The sequence below is a fragment of the Lutra lutra genome, chromosome 8 (assembly GCF_902655055.1).
Source record: "Lutra lutra chromosome 8, mLutLut1.2, whole genome shotgun sequence".
NCBI lineage: Eukaryota > Metazoa > Chordata > Mammalia > Carnivora > Mustelidae > Lutra > Lutra lutra.
The window spans coordinates 114344674-114368178 of record NC_062285.1 but is presented as its reverse complement, the minus strand read 5'-3'; the positions used below and the strand labels follow the sequence as shown (position 1 = coordinate 114368178).

Genomic DNA, 23505 nt, shown 5'->3' with positions numbered 1-23505 from the left:
ATGTCCATCCCTACTGAGAAGCTCTGTTCCAGACTCTCTTGAATTCTTAACAACTGTAACCGCAATGGGAAACCCCAACTCTGAGTCACCAGAGAATATCATGCAAACCTCAATTGCTGTAAAATCATACTCTACATTTATTTGGGCCTCGGATAACATTTTCTCTATCCTTTGCTTATCCTTTAGTTTCTTTAATCTTCCCAATCCAGTCCTTAGCCTTACTCAATTCTGGTTGATCACCATAAGCACTATTATATAAGGAATATTAGGATGCCATTTATATGCCTATGTCATCCTTCCTCTAAACTTCAATTTTTACTTTTCCTTCACAGTTTTTTTTTAATGCCTCCTTCTACATCAGAGAAAGAGATGTTCTTTTTATTTCCAAGGCAAATACCCTCTATCCACTTTAGATCCTACCTTCATTTGACCTCTGCACCCGCTCCCCAGCATTTTCATCTTATCTCCCATGCCCTCCTTTTCTCTGCCATCAAAAATACATAAGTCAAAAAACAGAAAATTGACTTTCAGTAGCTTGGTTTTTGGTGACTGATAAATTGGCTTCTTTCCAACATTTCTATCAGTAAGAGAAAAAAAAAAAATGACACTGAAAGAAGTTCCCTGGAGTCACCGGAATAAAAGAGCAAGGCAGTGGATATAAATTTAGAATTCATCGTTGGAGAGGTGATAGTTCGCTTGCTTATTCATTCATGTCAATCTATTTTTAATCTTAAGCACCAACTCTGTGCCTGGTTCTGTTAGTTTGTATAAATGGATAGGTGAACTATCACCTTGGTGCTAATGCCTCTTAAATAGACATTTTCTTTGTTTTCCTACCTTAGTAAGCTAAGAGGGCATTTGTCAGGGTCAACTACTGGTTAATGAATAAATGAATGAACGACACCGGTCTTATCTTCAAGGGGCTGAAGTCATGAAAATAGGTGAGCTCTATAGAAGTTAGGATAGAGAAAAATGCTCAAATATAGGAATTTAGTATTGGAACTAGCAAGGGAAAGAGAAGGAAGAACTAATGAAGGACACAACAAAAGAACATTGTAACAATGGAGAGAAAAAGATGATAAGGTGCTTCAAAACTACCTAAAGGAACTGTCCAAACTGTGTTTTCACTGGATCCACTCTGAACAGATTTAGTCAGAAACTCGGTATGGCCCCGGGATCTGCACTGTTAAGCTCAGACAGGTGATGCTTCTGCACATTCTAAAGTCATGAAAAACAAGAGTCCAAGAAAAGGTGGGCAACACTGAAAACCTGTAGAAATATAAGCACTGAAAAACCTGGGAAATGTAAGATTCTCCCAAATGTGAAAAAATCCAGCTGATTTTCTTACTGTTAGCATAAAACGATAGCGAGGTAAGCCCATACCAGGGATGGTGGGACAGAAACTTGTGAGCGTGGATCCTTGATGGTTGTGTTGGGCAGCTGAATCCGTCATACCATCACCTACCTCTGGACTTCTAATGTGAGAATAATAAACCCCTATTCATCAAAGTGAAGTGAGTAAAGTGAAAATGTACAGTTTAATTTGCAGTACATTTATTTAATAGTAAGGGATAAAGAATGAATGCTTATGAGTACCAATGACAACATTTATTGGGCATTGACTATGCATAAGCATTCTGTTAAGAGCTTTGTATAAATATCTCACCAAAACCTCACAACAGCACAGTGATACACCATAACTCACCCTATTAATGGAAAAATAAATGAGCTCCTCGTATGGAGGTAAAGAATATCAAAGGTAGTAAATATATGTTTCATGGCTAATGAAAGGATAGGAATATAATGGATGTGGTGAACTTGTTAATTGCCAGGTACTTTTCTGGACATTTCTCCTGCCCATCTTCTTTTGCATTAATTTAAATCCTATATGTCTTTTGTGGCACAAGTCAAGTCTAAATCCTCTTTTAGGAAAACCTCCTTAACATTTAAGTATGAGCTTTCCCTTTTTTGATCTTTGGGAACTTAAATTTAGGACCACACTCTATGACCTAGATTATATAATATTTGGGGTAGAAAAAATGCCTTATTACTAGAAGAGTACAGGGTGTTGAATAACTCCTGTCAACTGATGACAACTAACCATTTTGCATTTTTCACCTATAAAAATTTTCCATTATGTGACTTGAAAATGCTCATTTTAGGCTTACCCGAAGTCATACTTCGTTTAACTCAGCAAACGTAATTAATTTGTTACTAATAGATAACAGTTCTCTGTGGTTTTCAGCTAAGTAATGTTTCTCTCAACATCTCTCTCTGGTGATCCAGGTTAATGGAAACTGGAGAAATACAACTACTTTTTATGAAGCATTTAATATTTCTTCTTTCCTGCCTCTTTATGTGTCAATTCTCTCTAGCATTTTGCAATGCTCAGAACTAATACATTCATATATGTATAAACTGGGGAAATTATATGCTTTTAAATACATGCTGCTGTTGGTAAATATTTTGTCCTACTGCTAGATGCTTGTGACAGAATTCTTGGGGATAAAGATCTTAATGTTTCCTTTTACACATAATTACATTAAAGATTTTAGAAAACTGTCTCTATGAATTATACATGATTAATTCATGTTGATTCAATTGACATATCAGAAAATAAATCAATAGTTTAGATTTGCTCCACTAAATGGAATATACTTTAATAGTTTGCAAAATATACTACTTTGAAAACATGGCCTATCTTCAAATAATGTTAATATCCCAAATAGTGACTTGCCATAGGATTTAAATACCTTTATAAATTTTGCATTGTAACTTAAAAAAAAGATACTCAGATATTCAAAGTGTATTAAAAGAACTTTGTAAAAGTATTCAACAAAAATTGCATTATTTTATTGTTATTATGCACTGATAAATCTTTAGTTCAGTTAAATCCATGGGACAAGTGAGGTCCAAGATTAGAGAATATGGCTATATCTTATACAGAAGCATCTTTGAATTCAATTAGTTCCCTTTTAGGAAGTGCTAATTAAGCAATATCTTTTTGATTTTTACATTGAGAATTATGTCACTAAGGTGGTCTCGGTAATAAACCTTTTGGAGATAAAAATGAATTTCCTTATGTAATGTGTACAGTTATTTCTGTATTGTTTTCAGGCTCTTTTGCTATTTGAAGAATGAAAATATAAAAACCAAGTTACACAGTACAATCGTCTTGACTATGACAGTGAAAGTATATCAGTGTGTATGACTCACATTTCATTAAAATGCATATAAATATGTTCTAGGATATATATGTATATAATCTCCATAAATGAAAACTCTTTTGAAATCACATCTTAAAATGAAGATGCTGAGTAATTTTTCATGACCACAACACTTTAAAAGCACATATTTTATTATTTGGAATTGCAACAAACCCACAAAATGAACACATTCTAGTTTAATCTATTATCCATTTTGCTAGTGTACTGTACCAATGATTCATATATTACTTTGTCAAATTCTTGATTAAAGTAGGATACATAATTCAATTTTTTTTTTTTTTTTTTTTAAGATTTTATTCATTTACCCGACAGAGAGAGATCACAAGCAGGCAGAGAGGCAGGCAGAGAGAGAGGAGGAAGCAGGCTCCCTGCTGAGCAGAGAGCCCGATGCGGGGCTTGATCCCAGGACCCTGAGATCATGACCTGAGCTGAAGGCAGCGGCTTAACCCACTGAGCCACCCAGGCGCCCCATAATTCAATTTTCTATTGCGACTTCCTTGGAGGAAAATTTGGACAAAAGCCAATGATTCTTAAATTTCTCTAAGCCGTTTTGAAAAGTTAATCTATTCTTCTGTTACAAAGTCTTGAAATAGTGTCAGGAAGGGCTATTCTACCACACCAACCAATTCCTTAACAGTGATTAAAGAAAGGAAGAACTGTGTCATTTTGCCCAAGTGCTAATTTTGCATGTCGAGGGCACAGCTCAAAAGATAATGTCTAACCTGGCAAGATACATAAATTGGTGGAAAAAAACCCCATCTTTAACAGGGTTAACCTGGAGTTTTTTGCTTATGAAACTTTTTATGTATTTTGTTTCTAAGCCTTTATAATATTTCAAAATAAATGCTACCAGAGAGTGAACACACGTAAGAAAGTCTTTTGCATCGCCTGTATGCTTTTTTTTTTTTAAGATTTTATTTATTTATTTGACAGAGAGAGATCACAAGTAGATGGAGAGGCAGGCAGAGAGAGAGGGGGAAGCAGGCTCCCCGCTGAGCAGAGAGCCCGATGCGGGACTCGATCCCAGGACCCTGAGATCATGACCTGAGCTGAAGGCAGCGGCTTAACCCACTGAGCCACCCAGGCGCCCCCGCCTGTATGCTTTTAAGAAGACGTTACAAATATTAAATTTTCCAGTCCTGGAGTTAAGGGAGGAGACTCTTCAGATTTTATCTTTTTGTTTTAAGTGATACTGAAAATTGCACTAATAAGGTTCCTGAAAGAGCGTCGATGGTTAATTCAAATAGAGGCGATTGGAGGAAGATGGGACACGCTATCTAAGGCAAGATACGAATCTTTACATCCATGTGTACATGTTTGTGAAGGAAGGAAAAACCATTTTATTCTCTAAGTAGATGTCTCTACAGTTAGTTTCTTTTTTATTAACTTGCAAAATCTCTCTTAGTTTGGAGCAAAGCAGGTTACCTTTTAGCATCTAAATCCCGCACACTACCCCGTGTTTTTTCATTTTTCACCCACACGAAAGAAGGGTGCAGTGTCGAGATGCTACAAAGTGAACTAAAAGAGCCAACGGCTGGGTACAGGGAGAAAAGGCAAACCCAAAAGGAAAACATGGGGGTTTTAAGCCCGGATCCTAAGGCACGCCAGCGTTAACCCCTTGGGCGCTGCAGCGGGGATCCCCGGTGTCTCGGGCCCGACGGACAGGAAACGCGCCCCGCCCCCGTCGGGGTAGGGGGCTCTCCTTCTCAAGGAGGGAGCAAGCTGAGGCATTTCTGTAGTCCGGAGCGTGCGTCACGACCTGGGACAGGCAGCGAGTCCAGTACGCAGTGGAACAGAGACGCGGCGAGGAGCCGCTCAAATGTACGCTGGCGCGGGGTCAGCCTGAACCTGTCCTCGCCAGGGGCGCTCGCCCTCGCCCGCCCGCTGGCCCGGCTCCCAGGCTCTGGAGGGGCGCAGGCCTGAGGATGGTTCCGGCGAGGCCTCAGGTGAAGAGTGCCCGCGTCCGGCTGCGGCACTCACCGCTGTCCTGCCTCCACACTCGCGGTACCCTCGCGGCCCCGCGCCCAAACAGCAGCTGTGAGTGACGGAGTCACCGCCCCGCGCGCCCAAGCCACCCCCTCCTCCCCCGCCGCCCCTCCCCCGCCCCGATACGTCATGGAAACACGGATGTCAGAGATCCTCAGCCAATCGCAGGCAGCAGCAGGAGGAAAGGAGCGAGCGGGAGGGGGCGGGGGCAGCGGCGAACCGAGGCTCTCGGGGAAGGAAGAGAGGGAGGGGCGAGGGGAGCCGTGAGTCCCCCGCCCCTCACTCCGGACACCCTTTCCCGACCCGGCGGCAAGTTCTAATCGCCGGTTGCGCGCTCGCCAGCCGGGGACGCGCTCGCCGGGTCCTCCCCTTAAACGCCCTCTCCACGGCGCTCGGGTCCTAGTCCCTGTCCCAGCCGCGCTTCCTCCGCGCGCGCGCGCGCGCGCGCTTGCCCGCCCCCAGGCTCCCCGCGGGCTGCGTCACGTGACCGCGCCCAGCCAAGGCGGCAGCAGCGCCGGCGCGAGCTTCGGCGGCGGCGGCGGCGGCAGTGGCAGCGGGAGCAGCTGCGCCGCCAGCGTGGAGCGGGAGGCGTGTGGGTGTGGAAAGAAGGGAGCGCCAGACCGGAACGGGTGAGCGTTCACCTCCCCCTGCCTACCCGGGCAATCTTGCTGGCCACCCGGTGCAAACGGGCCCCCTGCCCAGAAGCTTTGCGCATCTCCCTCGTGCTCGGCCGTCCGCCCTCGGGTGGCCGCGGCCCCGCCCGGAGCGGACAAGGCTGCGGTGCTCACGAAAGGGGCTGCACCCCGCCCGCCGCTGCTGTTGCGGACGGCGGCGTGAGGCTGGCGGAGCTGCCCGTGCTGAGCGCGGCGCGCCCTGTGCGGCTCTGCGGAGCCGAGGAGGCGGGTCCTGCGGGGACGCGGGCGGCCACTCGGCGGCTGCCGGGCTCTGGGCGGGGGCCGGGCTGGGCGCCGCCTCCTCCACCGCCGCCTCCTCGCAGTGCAGCGTGAGTAGGGAGCCCCGGCTGGTGGACGCCGAGCCTCTGGGCTCCGCGGTCGCCTCATCTTCGAGGTGTAGCCGCACCTCCGCGTGGCGCCCCGAGCCCCGCGAGTCGGCTGCGGACGAGCAGAGGACCGAGCCCCCATTCTCCGTGCTTCCCGCTGCCCCCAACCGCTCCCTCCCACCCCCCGACCCTCCCGCAGCCTCCCCTACCTCCCCCCCCCTCGGAAAATGGTTCCTGCTGCCGGGCGAGGTGAGTGGCGGCTGCCGCCCGCCCGCGGCGGTGGTGGCGGGTCAGGTCACCTGCGGGGGAGGCCGGGCGGAACGCCGAGGTCTGGGTGTAGCGGCGGGGGTCCTGACCGCTGGGCGCTCAGTGGACTGCGGCGCAGTCCCGGGAAGTTGGCGCGGGCGTTCGGGGCGCCCCTCGCAGGTTATCTCCTGCCGCGCCCGCTCTGGGAGATCGGAAAGGTGAGCGGGTTCCTCGGCGTGCGCCTCAGCGCCAGGTCCGGCCAGGAGTCCCCGCCCAGAGCCGGAGGGACGGGGCTCCGTGGGGCTTCGTGTCTACACCCGTTGCTCTTCGGCTTCTTCCAGCCGCCTCGGCCGCGCCACAGCCCATCCTGCTGCTGGCCGCCCCCGCCCCGGCGTGTGGTGACCTTGAGGGCAGCGGTGCCCGGCACTCTTTCTCCGAGCCCCGGGAGGGTCACCCTCTAATCCCCGACTTCGGCCCTACTGGCCCTTCGCTGGCTGAGGGCGGGGGCCCCTCGTCGGCCCCTCGCTGGGGCTGGTTGAGTGATGCGTTGTCACACTGGACGGTGATTCCGCGGGAGTTAGAGAGCCGCCTCGCTTCTCTCCTGGTGTCTCCTGCCTGGCCCCCCCAGGATGTTCAGGGCTGCTTCCGATTCAGATTTTTGGACTTAGTTGAAAAGGAAAAAATAAAAACAACAACAACAAAAAAACCCGTGCGTCCTCCACTCCCTCTTTGGAAAGGGTCAGTAGAAGGAACCGCATTATAGTTGCGGGGGCGGGGGGTGTGCTCCCTTTATCCCATCCTGCTGGAGAATCCTTGTGGTAAGCTAGTTAGCGACCCCTGGTTCTGCGCCGCGGTCACTAGCTAGGTTGGACTCCGTGCGCATTTCATTCACCAGTTTTCTGCGGGACTCGCCGCGCTGGGAGTGCTCGCATCCTGCGCGGTGCAGCGGGAAGGGGGGCAGGGGGTCCTGAGGGACGTCTGGGGGGGGGGTGTCTCTGAATCTGGGGAGGGCTGGACCCTATTCCACACACGTATTTTTACCCTTCCCTGGGGTTAGAGCGCAGCCAGCAGTCACCTTTGGCTGTTATGCATGCTACTTTCTGGGTTTATTAATAATCTAATGGCTCGTTGGTTGGTATCGATAGCTGTTCATGATGAATTAGTTATATGGGTGTTTTTTTCGTATGTGTATAGGTATATGCATATGTCTGGACTGTCTTACAACATGGAAGCCTTTGTTGTGTTTAACCTCCCCCACCTGGGGACAATCTTATTTTAAAATAAAGCTCTTGTTCAACGTGCGTGTATTTTATAATAAGAAGTACTTTTAAGGATCTGCTTTGTACGAGGCTGTCCTCGAGCAGAGGGTGTGTAACCCTTTGGATGGTGACCCACGTGAGTCAAAGGGCCTTCACCGCCTGCCCTGCTGCCAGCCTTCTCCAGAATCCCTGTCCTCGCGTGTGGTAGAGGCGGATTGGGGGAATTAGAGGGATTGGAGGAGAATCTGCTTTTTGTACTTGTGCGTTTCGTTTGGGCAGCCCCCCCTTTTTTGTTCTTTTCCATCATGATGCGTTCAAATTTGAAGTAAATAGAAACGTTTTTCTTACAAGGAATCTTTATAAAAACTAGTGTGTGAAATGGGCTTATTTAACCATGATTTCGGGGGGGGGGGGGCGTTTTAGTTTCTACCTTGCTTTGGATGAGACAGTTAAATTGCTGTAATTAAGGGTGGAACTCTGTCCTGATTTTGGTTTGGGTGTAACTGCAAAGATCTTTGAAAAGTAACTGTTATTTCCTACCATATAGTCTGCAAAAGTGAGTCACAATCGGGTGAGTTGAGGACAGAGCGCCACCTTTAATTTAAAATTTCGTGATTTTTTTTTTTTTTATTAAAACGGTGAAAATTCCGAGTATGCCTTCTTGATTTTTATGGCAGCGGCTATCATTAGGACATCCCCATTTAGAAGCATAAGGTGAAATTGTCTTTTTTTCTGCATTAGTGGGGGATTCCTGCAATTATGTGGGAAATCTTGGTTTTTTAATTGAAGCTTGAGATTTAATGTAGAATTCTGAGATGAGGTGAGAAACTAGTTTTGATTTGTGCTTATATGATCATAGTAGTAATGGTAGTCTGAAAAGAAATAAGGAAATAGCTGCATTGTAAATAGATATTTAAACCTACCGATTGCCACCAAATCGAGGTACCTACCAGCGTGATAGTGGTTTTACAGTTTCTTTTGAGCTTTTTTGCTATTAACAGATTCTGCAGGAAACATCCAAAATATCTGTAAAATTGTTAACCTTGAGTAAGGTTATAGTAATTTTTTTGTTTGTTTTTCATCTTCCAACAGCCTGCCTTTTATGGCTTTCCTGCAAGTTTTATAATTACTTGTTTTTAAATGATACAAATTTGAGGACTTCCAGCAGGAGTACATACATTCAAAGTTACTGAAGACCATGTTGGGAAAAGTGGTTTCTATATATGACTCCTCTCAAATGTAGTTTCATACAAAAATAAATGGAGTTTTTAATGCTTAGAAAATAAAGGCTGTAGCTGACAGCTGAATCGGTGAGATTTCCTTCCCTGCCCACTTGCTCCCTTCTGTCCCCCTTTCTCCCAAATAAAAAATTTAAGGTACATTATCTCTTTAGGCACAGGATACTTTCTGATAATTGTGACTACAGATGTAGCATGAAGAAACAAAAATTTTGGCTCTCAAGGATGAATGTGTCCAAGATACCAAATACAATTTTCATTACTGACCACAAGATATTATTGCCCTTCTATCTGCATTTAAGTTTTAATTGAACACTTACGATTTCTTCATAGATCACTATGAGGTATAAGCTATTAAGTTATAGATGTTGTATTAAGTTAAAATCGAATTACAAATTTGCTTGAGATGAAGAGTGGCTTATACTTTTTCAGTCTGTGGAATATGGCCCCATGTTCAGGACATTATTTGAGCAGTTAGGTTGATGTATGCAGAGTAATTATACACAGTTGTGCATAATTTGATAGAAACTGTGATTTGTGGGTTAAATGCCTTTGTCAGATATGTTTAACTTCATTTTGAAAGAAACAGTCTTTTATCATGGGAACTGAGTTGTATAGCTAAACAGGTTTTAAGAAGAATGGCCCATTACAACTATCAGTTTTTTATGTACTAACAACAACAAAAGTGTTTGCCCCCTTTTTTTGTACTTTACATAAGTATGTTACATATACAAGCAGTTGAAATTGGTTGTTTTCACTTTTTTATTCTTGAATTTTGTAATGAATGAGCAAAACAATAAAGGAATAAAAAATATCAGGAAGCAGAAACTTTTTAAAATTTTGCACCTTGATTAAGACCTTACTTGTCCAGTTGGAAGGAAATATTATTTTCTAGAAGGTAAGGTGATTAAATAAAAGGGTACCACGAGTAGCTTATTTTAGAATATATAGAATCTGTGGTAACATTGAAGGCAAATGATTCAGTGGTTATGGGAAAAATTTTTTTAAAGATTAAAAAAAACTTTAAAAGATTTATTTTTTAGCTTTTACAAATGTTTTACATAAACATACACATACACTGTTGCTTTGTTAAAAATTTTTATTATGGAAATTGAGAGAATAGTATACTTAGTGACTAGTTTTGACAGTTATCAATTGGTGGTGGCCCATCTAATTTCATCTGTCTTGATGCATGAAATATGTCATTTATAAATGGGGACATTGGTCAGGTAACTGAAATGAATTCATGTGTATTTTATTTGTAATTTACGGAATACACAATAATGCCTAATATGTAGTTGAATTTGAAAGGTAATTTTTATGTTCTTCGTTGTTTCTGTAATAGTCTGTTTTACAGCAGGCTCCTAAAGACAGTGTCTCTCAAATTTTGCTTGTTTAGTAATAATGCTTTTGTTTTATAAAGTTCTTTACAATATTTCAGAATATGTAATATACTGCCTCATTTGAGTCTCACAACAAGTAGACCTGTGAGATGAGTAAAAAGAGAGTTGTACTTTCCCCCCATCCACCCCAGGTTAGTAAAAAGGATTTGTCTAGGCCCTAAGGTCACATAGCTAGCACTTAGATTAGCCAGAACTGGACTCTAGGTGCCTTGCTTTTATTCCATTGCTCTTTCCGTTATACATGTTTTTATGTGCATTTGTGAAAGTTACATAGGTTTATGAAAAATCGGTTTCTGACCAGAGTAAATTTAATACTCAGATACAGACAGGTTTGTTTATACTGTGTAAATGTAATCTATTGCTTATATTTGGCACGATGGAAATAGTTCATACCCTGATTTACTTATTAACAGATAAGTAAAATGAATTTGAATGCATATGAAACCTTATATTTTTAATATTGTGAATTGGATTATCTTTAAGTAAGGAATTTTGTTTGCAAAGACCTCTTGGTCTTTGAAATGATTGAGGTTGTCTTAAATCTTGTGTCAAAAATAAAGTGGCCTGTACTAAAAGTTTCTTCTTTCAATTTCAGCTATAATTTTTTTAATGCACTTGTTTTTCTGCCAAACATATGTATTCCATAAATCTTTTTGAAATGTTAATTTGTAATGACATTTAGTTTACAAAGTCCTCAAAGGAGGAGATTTTTAGTTCCTGAAATTCAAAAGCTTTCTATAAATCTCACCAGGAAGGTAGTGGTTCTCCAGCATCCATGGGCCTGAGGATCACCTGGGGGAGTGACTGACAGGGCAGACCTCTGGCATTGCCCCTGCAGTCCTGATTCAGCAGATTTGGGGTGGGGCCCAGCAGGCTGCATTTGGAGAAACATCTTCAATTTATGACCAGGTTAAAATTATATGATGTGGTAGAGATGTAAAGATTTATTTCACTTTGTGCACAGAGTTAGTGCTTTCAAATAGTTTTTGACTCTTGTACCCATGCTTGATTTGTGATTGGTGGTTTTTGTGACGATTGTAAACCTGGTAAGTTGAAAATACTTTTGTTATCTGTGTTTGCTGTCTTCCTGTAGAAGATCTGTTTGTGGTTATTTGTTAAGTTACTTATTAATCTTTGTGAACTCTTAAAGAATGTTCTTTCTTTTTGTTTTCATGCCCCCATGTCTGCCATTTCCAAGTGACTTGAACATAGAGACTTATTTTGGTAAAAATAATGAATCCTATGTCAGTGGAGAACTGAATATTTGTGCTTTAGTCTGGCTCTTACATTTTGTTAGAAGGAAAAACTTTAGATGTTCCTTCAGACTAAAAAGACACTAATTGGTGGATAAGTGGTGGTCCTTATCAATTTCAGTTAACAGGCAGCTGTTCTTCAAAAGCAGCAGGTTAGTGCCTAATGATTTTTCAAGAATATTAATGATATAAAACTAATTGATAATTTATTCTTCTGGGCATTAAAACAGAAGTTACTGCTCTTTTACTTAGATGTTAAATAACAATTTATATAACAGTCTACTCTGAGGTCCAGTTGATGTAAACTGGTTTGACTTTTTAAACTATTTTATCTAATACTATATGCCACATGTGGATTATTTAAGTCCTAAAATAGTTGTTTCTGCTTCATTATAACACGGTAGTAAATAGCCTTTATTGTATTTAAAATATATTTTATGATGAAATTAATTTCAAAGTAAATCCATTTAAAGACTGTGTTGAACATTTTTTTTTTGTTGTTTGTTCCAAAAGCTTTGGCTTGTTGGCTGTGCTTTAGGATATATTTAGGAATCATGGGTTATAATTTACAAATGACTATGGAAATTGAAACTAATAAAGATTTCTGGCGGAGAGATCCAGATACACTATGGGTAAACTTTTCACCGTGTTCTTTTGAAACATTTTTTTATTAAATTTTTCCTAGGATAGTGTTAACTATTTTAAACAGTATGCCGTGTTTTTAGTTAACTCTTTGGTGAAAATATTACTTGGTACTTCTAAGTGCAGTAACTTCCAACAGTATGGTATCCCAACCTCTGGAATAGCTGCTTTGTATTATTATCAGCTGGGCCTCTGGGGGAAAGAATAAAGATAGTTTTGAATGGACCAGTGCTTGCTTACATTGTGAAATCTGAGATTATACTGCCTAACTATAAGCTGTTATGACTACTGTAAAGACCTGGTAACTTTAGAAGGAAAAGTTGTACTTTCTGAAAAATAGATCTGAAAAAGGATTTGATTGTTTAAAAGATGCTTTTTAAATAACTCGATTATTAACAGTGTGAATTTATTGTTCACTGTACTAACTCAGTGAACTTGCTCCCAGAAGGAAATTACACAGTCTTTTATTCTCAGAACGCTCAGATCTGCTGCTTTAATCTATCTTTCATATTTGTGCCAGAACTTTTTTTTTGTTGTTTTTAAATAGCTTTCCTGCTGTCCTTTCTTCACTAAAACTTCTAACGGTTCCTCATTTTTCTCTTTATCAACATGCACCTTAGCTCTGAAGGCCTTTTATAAAATCGCTCAGTATTTTCCAAAGCATGTTTTAGAACACTGGCTTCAAGAAATATTAATGGGGGGGTTCTTTAGGGGAAGAGGGGCAAAACTAAAATCCAAGATTGCTGGTTTCTGCAGTTTTCCCATTTGGTTCTTCTCCCATCCTTTGATATGTTAATAATGGATGGAATCTGTTTAAATGTGTTTAATGCTTTGCTCCCTCATTTCACAGAATCCCTTTCCCTGGATTATCCCACCTGTTACTTTTCTATATTACCTAACAGGATCACCACTTTTCTGCATTACTTAATGGGATTAGCACTTTGCACACCTCCAGGGGGTGCTATTCACATAGGTCAAACTGTTAATCACCTTGGAGTTAAGAGCAGTGCTGCAGTAACTTAGTGCTGACTGCTGCCCACTGCGGGACAGTCACGGAGTCTGGCCATCTTCTGTGTCCACGCTGCTCATTCCTTTTGTTGTGACTTCATTATGTTTTTCCTTTCACCTGATGGGACCCTTGATCTTGTTTATCTAAGTGTTCGCATCCTCCGAAACTCAGCATTAGTCTACCTTTCTCCGTTATGACTCATTAAGTTTTTTGTCTGAATTTCTCTGTATGTGTAGTCTGGGTCGTACACTTCCATTTATTATAAATCGTTTTTGTCGTAGTCATTAATTTCATTTGGAGATAATATAGAGGAGTTGAGATAAGAACATGGGCTCTCCGGGATACATAGAACTTTATCTAGCAAATGTCCAGTCAGCGTTTTTTGGCCTATTGATTAAGGACTTAGGTATTGTGTGGCTTGCGTTGTTAAGGTAAAGCAGATAACATTGAGGAATTTTTCTTGGTGAGTTTCTGAAGTCTTTTTAACCTTTGCAGTTTTAACTGAGGTGGACTCATAAGACAACCTGTTTTACTTTTGGAAGACAGCTGTATTCCATAGAAAGTTGCAAGGACAGTAGAATGGAGTATAGGAAATCTTCCATTTCTTAATTTCAGTTTAGTAATTAATTTGTCTCTTAGGTTTTATTCTGATTGTAATGAGTCATTATACTAGCTAAAATTCATTATACAAGTAAAATTTGTATCTTAAGATGATCAGTTTCATTTTTCTGTTAGTTCTTTGACATCTTTTCTTTCATTGGAATGGAGGTTCTTATGACGTATTTGTTGGATCTGTAGTCCGTTAGCCTGTTGCATGATGTGAAACACCATAGTTTGAAGCATATATTATGGTTTAAAATTTAAACTATGATATTCTTGTTTTGCTCTTTATTGATAGAAATACTGTTGGGACTAAGTTCTTAAATGTATGTTTGCCGAGGGTTCTGATTTTTCTCAAAGAGTCCTTCTCTATGAACTGAGAATGAACTGTTTGCTCGTGACCTGGTGTGGGATCATTGTAGGCATCAGGAAGAAGGGTAGATATATGGTCTCTGTTAAAGTTTAAAGCGTAGTATAATATGGTTATTCTTCTAACTGCCTTTCTTAGGTCAAGAAAGGAAAGCCTAGGGGCGCCTGGGTGGCTCAGATTGTTAAGCATCTGCCTTCCTAGAGCAGGTCATGATCCCAGCGTCCTAGGATGGAGCCCCCGGCCAGGCTCCCTGCTCAGCGGGGAGCCTGTTTCTTCCTCTACTGCTCCCCTGCTTGTGCTCTTTCACTCTTTCCCTCTCAAATAAATACATAAAATCTTTAAAAAAAAAAAAAAAGAAAGAAAGAAAAAAGAAAAAAAGAAAGTCTGTACTTGACTTTATCAGTTATGTTAAATGCTTATAATACATGAGTCGTAATTTCAGACCTTCAGGCAATTGATTTATATAGATAGTATGTAAGCTATTATATTAAAAAACACTTGAGAAAACTTGCTCTCTAAAGCTCGTTCATTTTCCAGTGACTGTTCTTCCAACCCTTTTTAACTGTGTAGACTTAATTGTTGGTAAGGGAGTATTGTAGAAGAAATTTAAGACTTGCTCCTGCTTTAAGCTGGCAGTAGTAATCATACTTAAATTTCTGAGAGGAGCAAAAATTGAAATCTGTGAACGCAGAAATCAGTGAAACCAGGAAAAGTTGAAATGGGTTAGGGTATGTTCTTTTCCTATGGGGACACATGTGGATGACGTTGGCACATACTCCATGCTGCCCTGCTAATATCTAGGCTTATGCAAGATTTTCAGTTTCTTTGCTATCATTCTTCCTTACTTAAGCCTAAAATTAAAGGAGTGCTGCTTGAAATACTCTCTGTTTACAAAGCGAATCACAAACAAGGGTCTTTAGACAATCCGACAGCTGATACCATTGTGGAGAACTGTAGAGTTAAGAGGGCAACAATGCAGGTAAAGGACTGAATACAAGGAGGGTCAGTCAGTCACAGGGGAAAGAGATGATGGCAAAGTCTAGGAAAAGGAGATCCCCTAGCATCAAACTCTCTGAATGTCTGGTATCTGAAAAACAAACATCAAGCAGACAACCCTTCCCTGCTTGCAGAGTGGATTCAGGGTAAAATGTCAGTTCTCCTGCCTTTGGGGTCAAACTCTGCTATATTTTTATATGTAATTGGATGCTGGAACCTACCGCATCCTCTTTTGCCTCTGGACCTCTTGCTGCCTCACTCCTTTTGCTAGAAACACCCACGTGTCTTAGAGCCTGTGTGTCTTTTTTTTCTTTTTTAAAGATTTTTATTCATTTATTTAAGAGAGAGAGAGAGAGAGAGCACAAGAGCAGTAGGGGGACGGGGAGGGCAGAAGGAGAGAGAGAGAAGCAGACTCCCCACTGAGCAGAGAGCTTGATGTGGGCTGGACCCCAGAACCCTGGGATCATGACCTGAGCCAAGGGCGGACACTCAGTCAACTGAGCCACCCAGGCACCTTGAGCCTATGTGTCTTTTGGTATGTGTGACTGGAGCTAAAACTTCTGATTTGGGTTTTTACTCTATGATGTTATGTTTAGATTTCTCCAGATTTAAATTTGAGTTTTACCTTCAGCAGTAAAAAGCCAGGTGACCTTGCGTAAATCACTGGGTTTCTTCGTTACATTTCCCAAAAGTGCAAAATACAAGGTCAAGGAATTTTATTAATTTTTTTCTTGAAAGTTTCGACTTAAAAATTTTTTTATGGCTGTTGTAGATCTTCTCTTCCCACCCCACCCCAAATTTTCAGCCATTTAATTCTTTATTCTTTCAGATTTGCCTTCTAATTTTGTCTTTTAACCCGTTTATCAAAATTTGATGTTTCATCTGTGATATGCTGTGTTTCATTCATGAAAAATTACCTAGTTTTTCAATAAATGTATTTATCTAAGACTTCCAGTTAAAGAAATGGAGTATAAGTGGCATTTAAGTCTGCTCCCCACCGAAAGTGTACTAAAATTTGAGAACGTGTTGAGTTTACATATTTATGTTAAGATTCCCGGCTGCCTTCCCTCTCTTAGCTTTTAGGCTGCTGGCCAGAGTTGAAGTGTCTTCTCTGAGGATCCTGACCAGCTCCGGGGGTTGGGGGAAACTTAAAGATTCTGGCATTGGTTCTGTGTTTGTGTGAGGAGTTTGTCTGGAAAAAAAAAAAAAAGTCCCAGTCTGATCACCCTGCTGTGAACTCCATAGTCAGAAAGTCCCATATGTGAGTTCAGAACTCCTCTGTAGTATATTTGTCTTATTTTTTCTTTCATAATTAAAAAAAAAATTGTTATAGCCCTATTAAGGAGTGATTCACATACAGTAAAATGCACATACTTAAAGTGAAAAACTTGTTACAGTATATTAAGGTGAACATATCACCATGGTCAGGTTAATGAGCAGAGCCATTGCCCTAAATATTTTCTTGTTCCTTTTTGTAATCTTCCCTCCTTTCTCCTTTTCTGTCTCCTTCCTTCGCTAGGCAATCACTGGTCTGCTCTCTGTCATTATAGATTAATTTGAACTTTCTAGAATTTTCTTGTGAATCATGCAGTGTGTGCTCTTTTGGGGCTGGCTCTCATTCAGCATAGTTATTTGAAATTCACCCATGCTGTGTATATAGTAATAGTTCAGTTTTGTTATCGTTGATACAAGGATTTGCCTCTGTGGATATACCATAGTATGTTTGTCCATTTACCTGTTGATGGACATTTTGGGTTCCAATAATGTATAGTGTCCATTCAGATCTTTTGTCCACTTTTAGGTTGTTTGCCTTTCTATTTGAGTCGCAGTTTCTTTGTATATTCTAGATAAAAGTTCTTTAGGAAACATTACTGTTTGTGTTGGAAGTGGGAGGAAGAATGGTGATGATAGCCATTGATAACACCTAGAAATGAAAAAGCAAGCAGGAGCATTGTAGTATTATTTGTAGAGGTGGGCTTGGGTACTAAAAGAAATGACACCTATTCCCCATTGCCTCTGAGTGGAAAATGGAGTAGGGGAACTAAAAAAAATGCTAATATTAAAAAGAAAAAAAAGTCTTGTAAATCTTACTCTAAACTTACTCAGAACCAAAATGAAGACATACATGGAATAAGTTTATTGGTGTGGGCAGCCCAGGTATGCCTGTAAGTCAGTTGTGTCTTGTTTACCGTATTTTGCCACTTAGATGCAGAATTCAGTATTACTTTGGGTAAAAGAATCAGTTTTTACAAAAACATAAGTGAGCAATGTGGACTTGACAAGGGGCTTCATTTCTCAGGCAAGTCTTCCTCTACTTTGCAAGGTCAGATTCCCTATTCCTTTATTACGTAGAGCAGTTTGTCGCTATCTTTGGTTTCTTGAGTTTCTCGGGATCTTCCATACCACCACCACTCCTCCACACACAACCCCAGCAGCTTATAAAAGCCTATAAGGATATTTTTCCCCCAGATGGTTACATACAGTGCTCTCCCTATCATAGGGGTCTGGTATGTGATTTTTTCCATTTCTTCGTCTGGATAAATGTATGTTCTTAGTATTGAGAGTACAATCCCATGAAATGTTGATATGTGGGAGACTTTATAAATCTGTTAAGGAATACACTTTTGTAGGTGTGTCTTAAGGATTAACCATATTTCAAAATTCTGCTTCATTAATTTCCTGTCTTCCCTTTGAGAAACTTGGTATTTGACTGAATTTCTTCCTCTTGCTCTTTTTGGGAAGGAAGTAGAATCTCAAAGGGAGATAGCAATCATCTCTTAAGAGAGGCTAGAATTCAGAAAGAAAGGAAGAAAAAAAACAAAAAAACTATTTTTTTTTTTTTTTTTGCCAGGGTGCCATGAAGAATAGATCAGCTCTAAAACACAGTAATGACTTTGACTTAGAGAAAGGGAATTTAAAATTATTGAATAAAATGAACACCTGTGTAATTGCTTTCTACCCGCCAGGTTTTATTCTATACAGTTTATAAAAATTAACCTATTTAAATACATGGGTTCTGTGGGATTTGGGGGCAAGGTATTCACTACTGAAAATGGAAAGGATTATTAATGGTTTTAAAGGGAAATCCTAAAATACAGTGACTTACATAACTTTTACCAATTTAAGATGTAACAGCACTGAGGTACAATGTCTGGGGAATGTAGACTAATGTAAAAATGAAATAAAATCACTCATGATCCTACTTCTGTTTATTTTTGATCCTTTAAAAATTTGTATACCTATTAATATGCTTAAGATAATGTAAGTATAATTGCGTGCTTTTAAGAAAACTATCATTTTTCTTGTCATTTTTTTCATTCATATTATTTTAATGACTGTGATACTCCATTCTGTTGTCTAATTTCCTTGTTATTAGATGTTTGGGTTTTGAGATTTTTCTCTTATGTTAAATAATTCTCCAATAAACACCCTTATCTTTATCCATGATTATATCCTTTGTAATTATTGGGTTTAAAGGATTTTGGTAGCTTGTTATCGCTTCATTTAAATTTTTCTTCTAACCTGACTTTCTGTGAGGCTGGTTAGGTATTTGGGATTCTTTGTCTTTTCTTGCTATGTGTACAGTTTATGTCATTCACTCCTAGGTCTCTGCTTTACTTTTTGAAATTCTCAGAGGACTTTTAAAATTTCATATTTTGTTGTTTACTTTTTTGGACACCTCTCTGTGATGTTCACTTTGAGAGCCGGAACTGTTAATCTTCTGTTGCTTCCTCCTGGCCAGTGCCTTATACCTGTGAGGGTCATCATGACTCTCAAATGAGCATCTTGTATCTAGTCTTGAGCATGAATCCACGGACGTTGGGCTCCAGTAAAATGCTTGCTTTGTCTCTTCTTAGAAACTGTGATATGCTTGTGGTGAGAATTTATCACAAGACACTATTCCTTTGAAGTTCAGTTAAATATGTCAGCTGAATGACCCTGTTGAAGATAAGAAATATTTTAACTGTACTGTATAAATTTAATTCTTTCTGAAACAGTTCCACCATTCCTGCTTCTAAACAGTAGGATAGATTTTGCTAAGTGGAGTAGAATACTAAGAAGCCCATAGAGATAGATATTACTTTTATTTCACTAAATGCCAGTGATACATCATTTTTCTAAAATGCTTCTTTACAGATTAATGTATCTTTTTTTTAATAGAGAAGAAAACTACAAAAATTTAACCTTAAAGTTTTAAGTGCAAATCTGACAGTGAAGGTTCCATAGTGTTTAGGAAGGTGTCCTATCTAGCAGGCTCTAGTTATGACATTATATCCGAGATTTTTTTTTTTTCATCCTCAGACTTTTTAAGATTTAAGATTTAAAATTTAAGATTTTGGATGAATATATCCTTTCAAAAAATATCTATGTGTTCACTGTGCTAGACAGTAACAACTGTGACCTACCAAGACACGCCGTTATGCAGAGCTTTAAGTCGGCCTCAGCCAGTGTCCAGTGTTCCTTCTTGGTTTCTTTTTTTATGTGGTGATTCATCAGGTGCTGTGTGCTTCCAAGGAACCCGTGTAAGTGTGTGCACATGTCTGCTTCCTGATCTTTGATCTCTTCCTATAAAGAATGAGGATATATTGTTTCCAGTTATTCTTACACAAAGAAGAAAGGTATTTTGGAGTCTGCTGTCACATTTTCAAACCTTAATAGTTTTGTTGCCGTTGTGGGCTATTTTTAGAACTCTTGCTAGTGATCTCTGTCCTTATGTCACTATTGCTTTTGGAGGTTTTTTTGAGTTGTGCTGAGCTCTGCTTGTAATTCCACATACAGCCAGGCTATCAGTTCTGAATTGTATCATAATCTTGGGCTTGCCCTCACTGTCTCCATTCTTGACGGATATCTGTAGATTCAAATGGAATGTTTCGCCAAGGGAGGCTATATTGGTGAAGGTCTATGTCCTGCAAAGAGGGATACCTTTTTTTGAGATTTTTTTTTGGCCCTGTCTCTCCACAATGTATTTTCAACACTAGGTAGCCCCCCATAAGGTAGATGCCCCAAGGAGTTGAAAAGGAAGAAATTTTGTGTGGTTTTGGGGGTATAGAGCAATGATAGTTCAGCTGAAATTTATATGTGTACAGAAAGAATTTTGAAGTCATCATTAAAAGATGCTAGATTATGGTGGTGTTGAGAACTTTATGACAAGCTACAAAAGTATGCAAAGGAGGAAGAATAGGACAGTGGATTGTAACTTCTTAACATTTAGTAGCTATGTATCTATCTGTATGTATTTGAATGTTAAGAGTAGGTGTTATTTTTTTTCTCTTAAATACAACCTCTTAATTGCTTGGAAAAGTTGTGTGTGTAAAAGGATAAAAATGTACCAAAATAACTTTATCATGGCATTCTATAATGTTGAGGTCAGCGAGTAATGGCAGTCTTGTTGTGGAATGCAAATCACTGGGCTAATTGCTGTCCAGAATGCCTCTGAGAGGGGAAGGAATGAAAGAGGAAGGAGACTAGAAGAATGGCGAGAGGTGTGGAGTCATTTCCCTCCTAGCCTGAAGGCTATTATTTATCTGGCTTCCTGAACCATGTAAAACAAGTGGAGAACCAGGAAATTGGCTGAGGCGTCCTCTAAGAAGCCAGAAGTCCCTGCATCTAAACTCCCAGAGCCTCACCTGCTTGTAGGTGTTTACTAGTTGTGTTCCCTAGCATTTTACATTTTGGTAAATGGTTTCCCAGCACGCTACAGATGAGAGCAAAATTGGAGAAACTGGACAGGTTGTTCAGAGGCAGGTGTAAGTATCCCAGGAAAGAATTGAAAATTGACATTTGACAGTGGAGAAGGAGATTTTTTTAAATGAAAGAGAAGAATTCGCAAAACTTAGGAAGAACTAGTCATGGAAAATTTGGTTCAAAAACAACAGCTCTGTGCTGGTCTTCCCATCTAGGCTAGTCATCTTTTAGGACTTCTCCTGAAACTCCTTTGTGAAGCCTTTTCCCAGCCTGTCCAGAAAATTAGATGCTTCTTTCCTGGCACCTACTGAATTGACGTGTGTCCAGTAAGACTGAGCGCTCTGTGCTGCCCCATCTCTGCTGTCAGAGTGATTACCTTCATCATACCAGCAGTTCTCACTGTGTACAGACACGCCAGCCTGCCCATTATTCTGTGACATACTTTGTACATCCCACTCCCCTTGCCTGAATTCCTCACATTACGAAGTACAGCTCTTCTTTCAGTTCTTTGATGAACCATTTCCCCAGCTTCCCTAGGCAAGGTCATTTCCATGTCTGTGGGCCATTACTTTGTATTAAGTAAATGTTTCCTTGAATCTGAAACATGGGTTAGGAAATCGATTTAATAACAGTTGTGGGGGAGCAAAATGAAAAATACACAGAAACACTTTCACTTCCTGATGGAAGCATATTATAGGACTATTTCACTTTATTCAATATAGAAAAATTTGAGTCTAAGCCTTTTCTGAGTTACAAGTCATGTCCATCATTTTAGCCATTGCTTGAGGATAACAACATGGTGGGGCACCTGGGTGGCTCAGTCGGTTAAGCATCCGACGCTTGGTTTTGGCTCAGGTCATGATCTCAGGATGGTGAGATGAAGCCTTTTAGACTCCTCAGTAGGCATGGAGTCTGCTTAAGATTCTCTCTCTCTAAAAAAATAAAAGTAAATAAATAACAACATGGTCACATGTTGCTTTTTATAACCTTGTGGTCTAAGATCTTAGCCTCCTTAACATCTTTGCAACTGACTCGTAACTTTGAAATTTAGTGAAGTATATAGGTTTTGTTTGCATTTCTTACTGATTTAAACTCAAGGCCTTTTTTTTTTAATAATCTTTATGTTTTTAGGTTTTTTTTTTTTTTTTTTTTTTTTGTCCTTCATGTAATAGTAACTTGGAGTGCTAATGCATTAAAAAAAGAAACACTACCCTTTTCTTTGATAATTGTGTGATTTTTCTGAGAGGTGGCAAATTCTGTTCCTTTTAATTGCTCTGCCTGGTGTGTGACAAGCAGTCTGTGTATAAACCAGCTTTTGCAGTGTTACTTTTTAATTATAGATTTTTGAAAGATCTTTTAAAAAAGCAAAAAATTAGGGACTCAAATTCCCATCAACTCAACATGGAAAAAAGGGTGGAGTTAAAACTCTTGGAAGTAGAAAGAATGATTCCTGAAATATATTTGAACCGGGTAAATATGGCCTTTTTAAAGTTTTCTTTATTACCTGTATCTCTTTGCAAGTGCATGGATAGAGTTCTTCAAGGGAATGAGGTCTAGGTTATTTCATCCCTAGCACTCAGCACTTGTACACTGTAGGTCTTAAAAAGAGCGGTACTCTTCAGTGATTACTTGCCAGTTTAATTATGCTTGACTTTTTACAGTTGTCCAAGAGAATTTTGTGGTATGTTGTTGGGAGCTTTTTATGTAAAATATTTAAAGTTATTTCTTTCTAAGGCTAAGTTTCAGCTTAGGGCAAATATCTCATAACCTGATTCTGCTGCATAATTAAGGGCTTTTGACATAAAGAGTGGGAGCACTCAGTTAACAGTCACAGTCTTCAGACCACTGCATTAGTTAAAGAAAATGGACTTGGCTTACTGGCTTTATTTGAGGTCATGAAAATAAAGCATCTCAGGACACCTGAGTAGCTCAGTTTGCTTAAGCTTTTGCCTTAGGATCCAGGGGGTGGAGCTCCGCATATGGCTCCCTGCTCAGCGGGGAGTCCGCTTGTCCCTCTGCCCCTCCCCCTCTGCTTGTGCTCTGTCTCTTGCTTTCTCTCTCTCAAATAAATAAATCTTTAAAAAAGAAAAAAGAGGGACGCCTGGGTGGCTCAGTTGGTTGGACGACTGCCTTCGGCTCAGGTCATGATCCTGGAGTCTCGGGATCGAGTCCCGCATCGGGCTCCCGGCTCCGCGGGGAGTCCGCTTCTCTCTCTGACCTTCTCCTCGCTCATGCTCTCTCTCACTGTCTCTCTCTCAAATAAATAAATAAATAAATAAATAAAATCTTTAAAAAAAAGAAAAAAGAAAGCGTCTGATTTTTCTTTTATAGTTAAGAGGATAGATTGTGTCAGAAGTGTGTTGCTGCAGCAGTTGGTGTCATTTATTTTGTATAGCAGCTCTCCAAATAAGCTGAAGACTCCTTTTCCCGGTAGGTAGAGACGTGAGTCAATTTACCTGCCCAAATGCTAATGGCCAAGAAGGTATGTGGGCCCAGCTCCCTAGTCCCCTCACTTTCTGCTGTAATACAGTGTTGGGCCTTTGACTTGTTAACAGAAGTTTAAAGTGACGTCAAGAGGTACTTTTTTTTTT

General features: G+C 40.5%; 1 protein-coding gene across 6 annotated transcripts in view; it reads left to right on the top strand.

Moving 5' to 3' along the window:
• The first annotated feature begins 5440 nt into the window (after nt 1-5440).
• Nucleotides 5441-23505, top strand: part of ATP2B1 (ATPase plasma membrane Ca2+ transporting 1) — a 125224-nt gene continuing 107159 nt past the window's right edge. For 3 of the 6 annotated variants that reach the window (XR_007129348.1, XR_007129347.1, XM_047740771.1), the window contains exon 1: nt 5442-5842. The gene's annotated coding sequence lies outside the window, so the exon portion shown is untranslated. Of the gene's footprint in view, nt 5843-6131; nt 6463-23505 lie in introns of those variants that run through there. The other 3 variants (XM_047740774.1, XM_047740773.1, XM_047740772.1) reach the window with 3 other exon arrangements.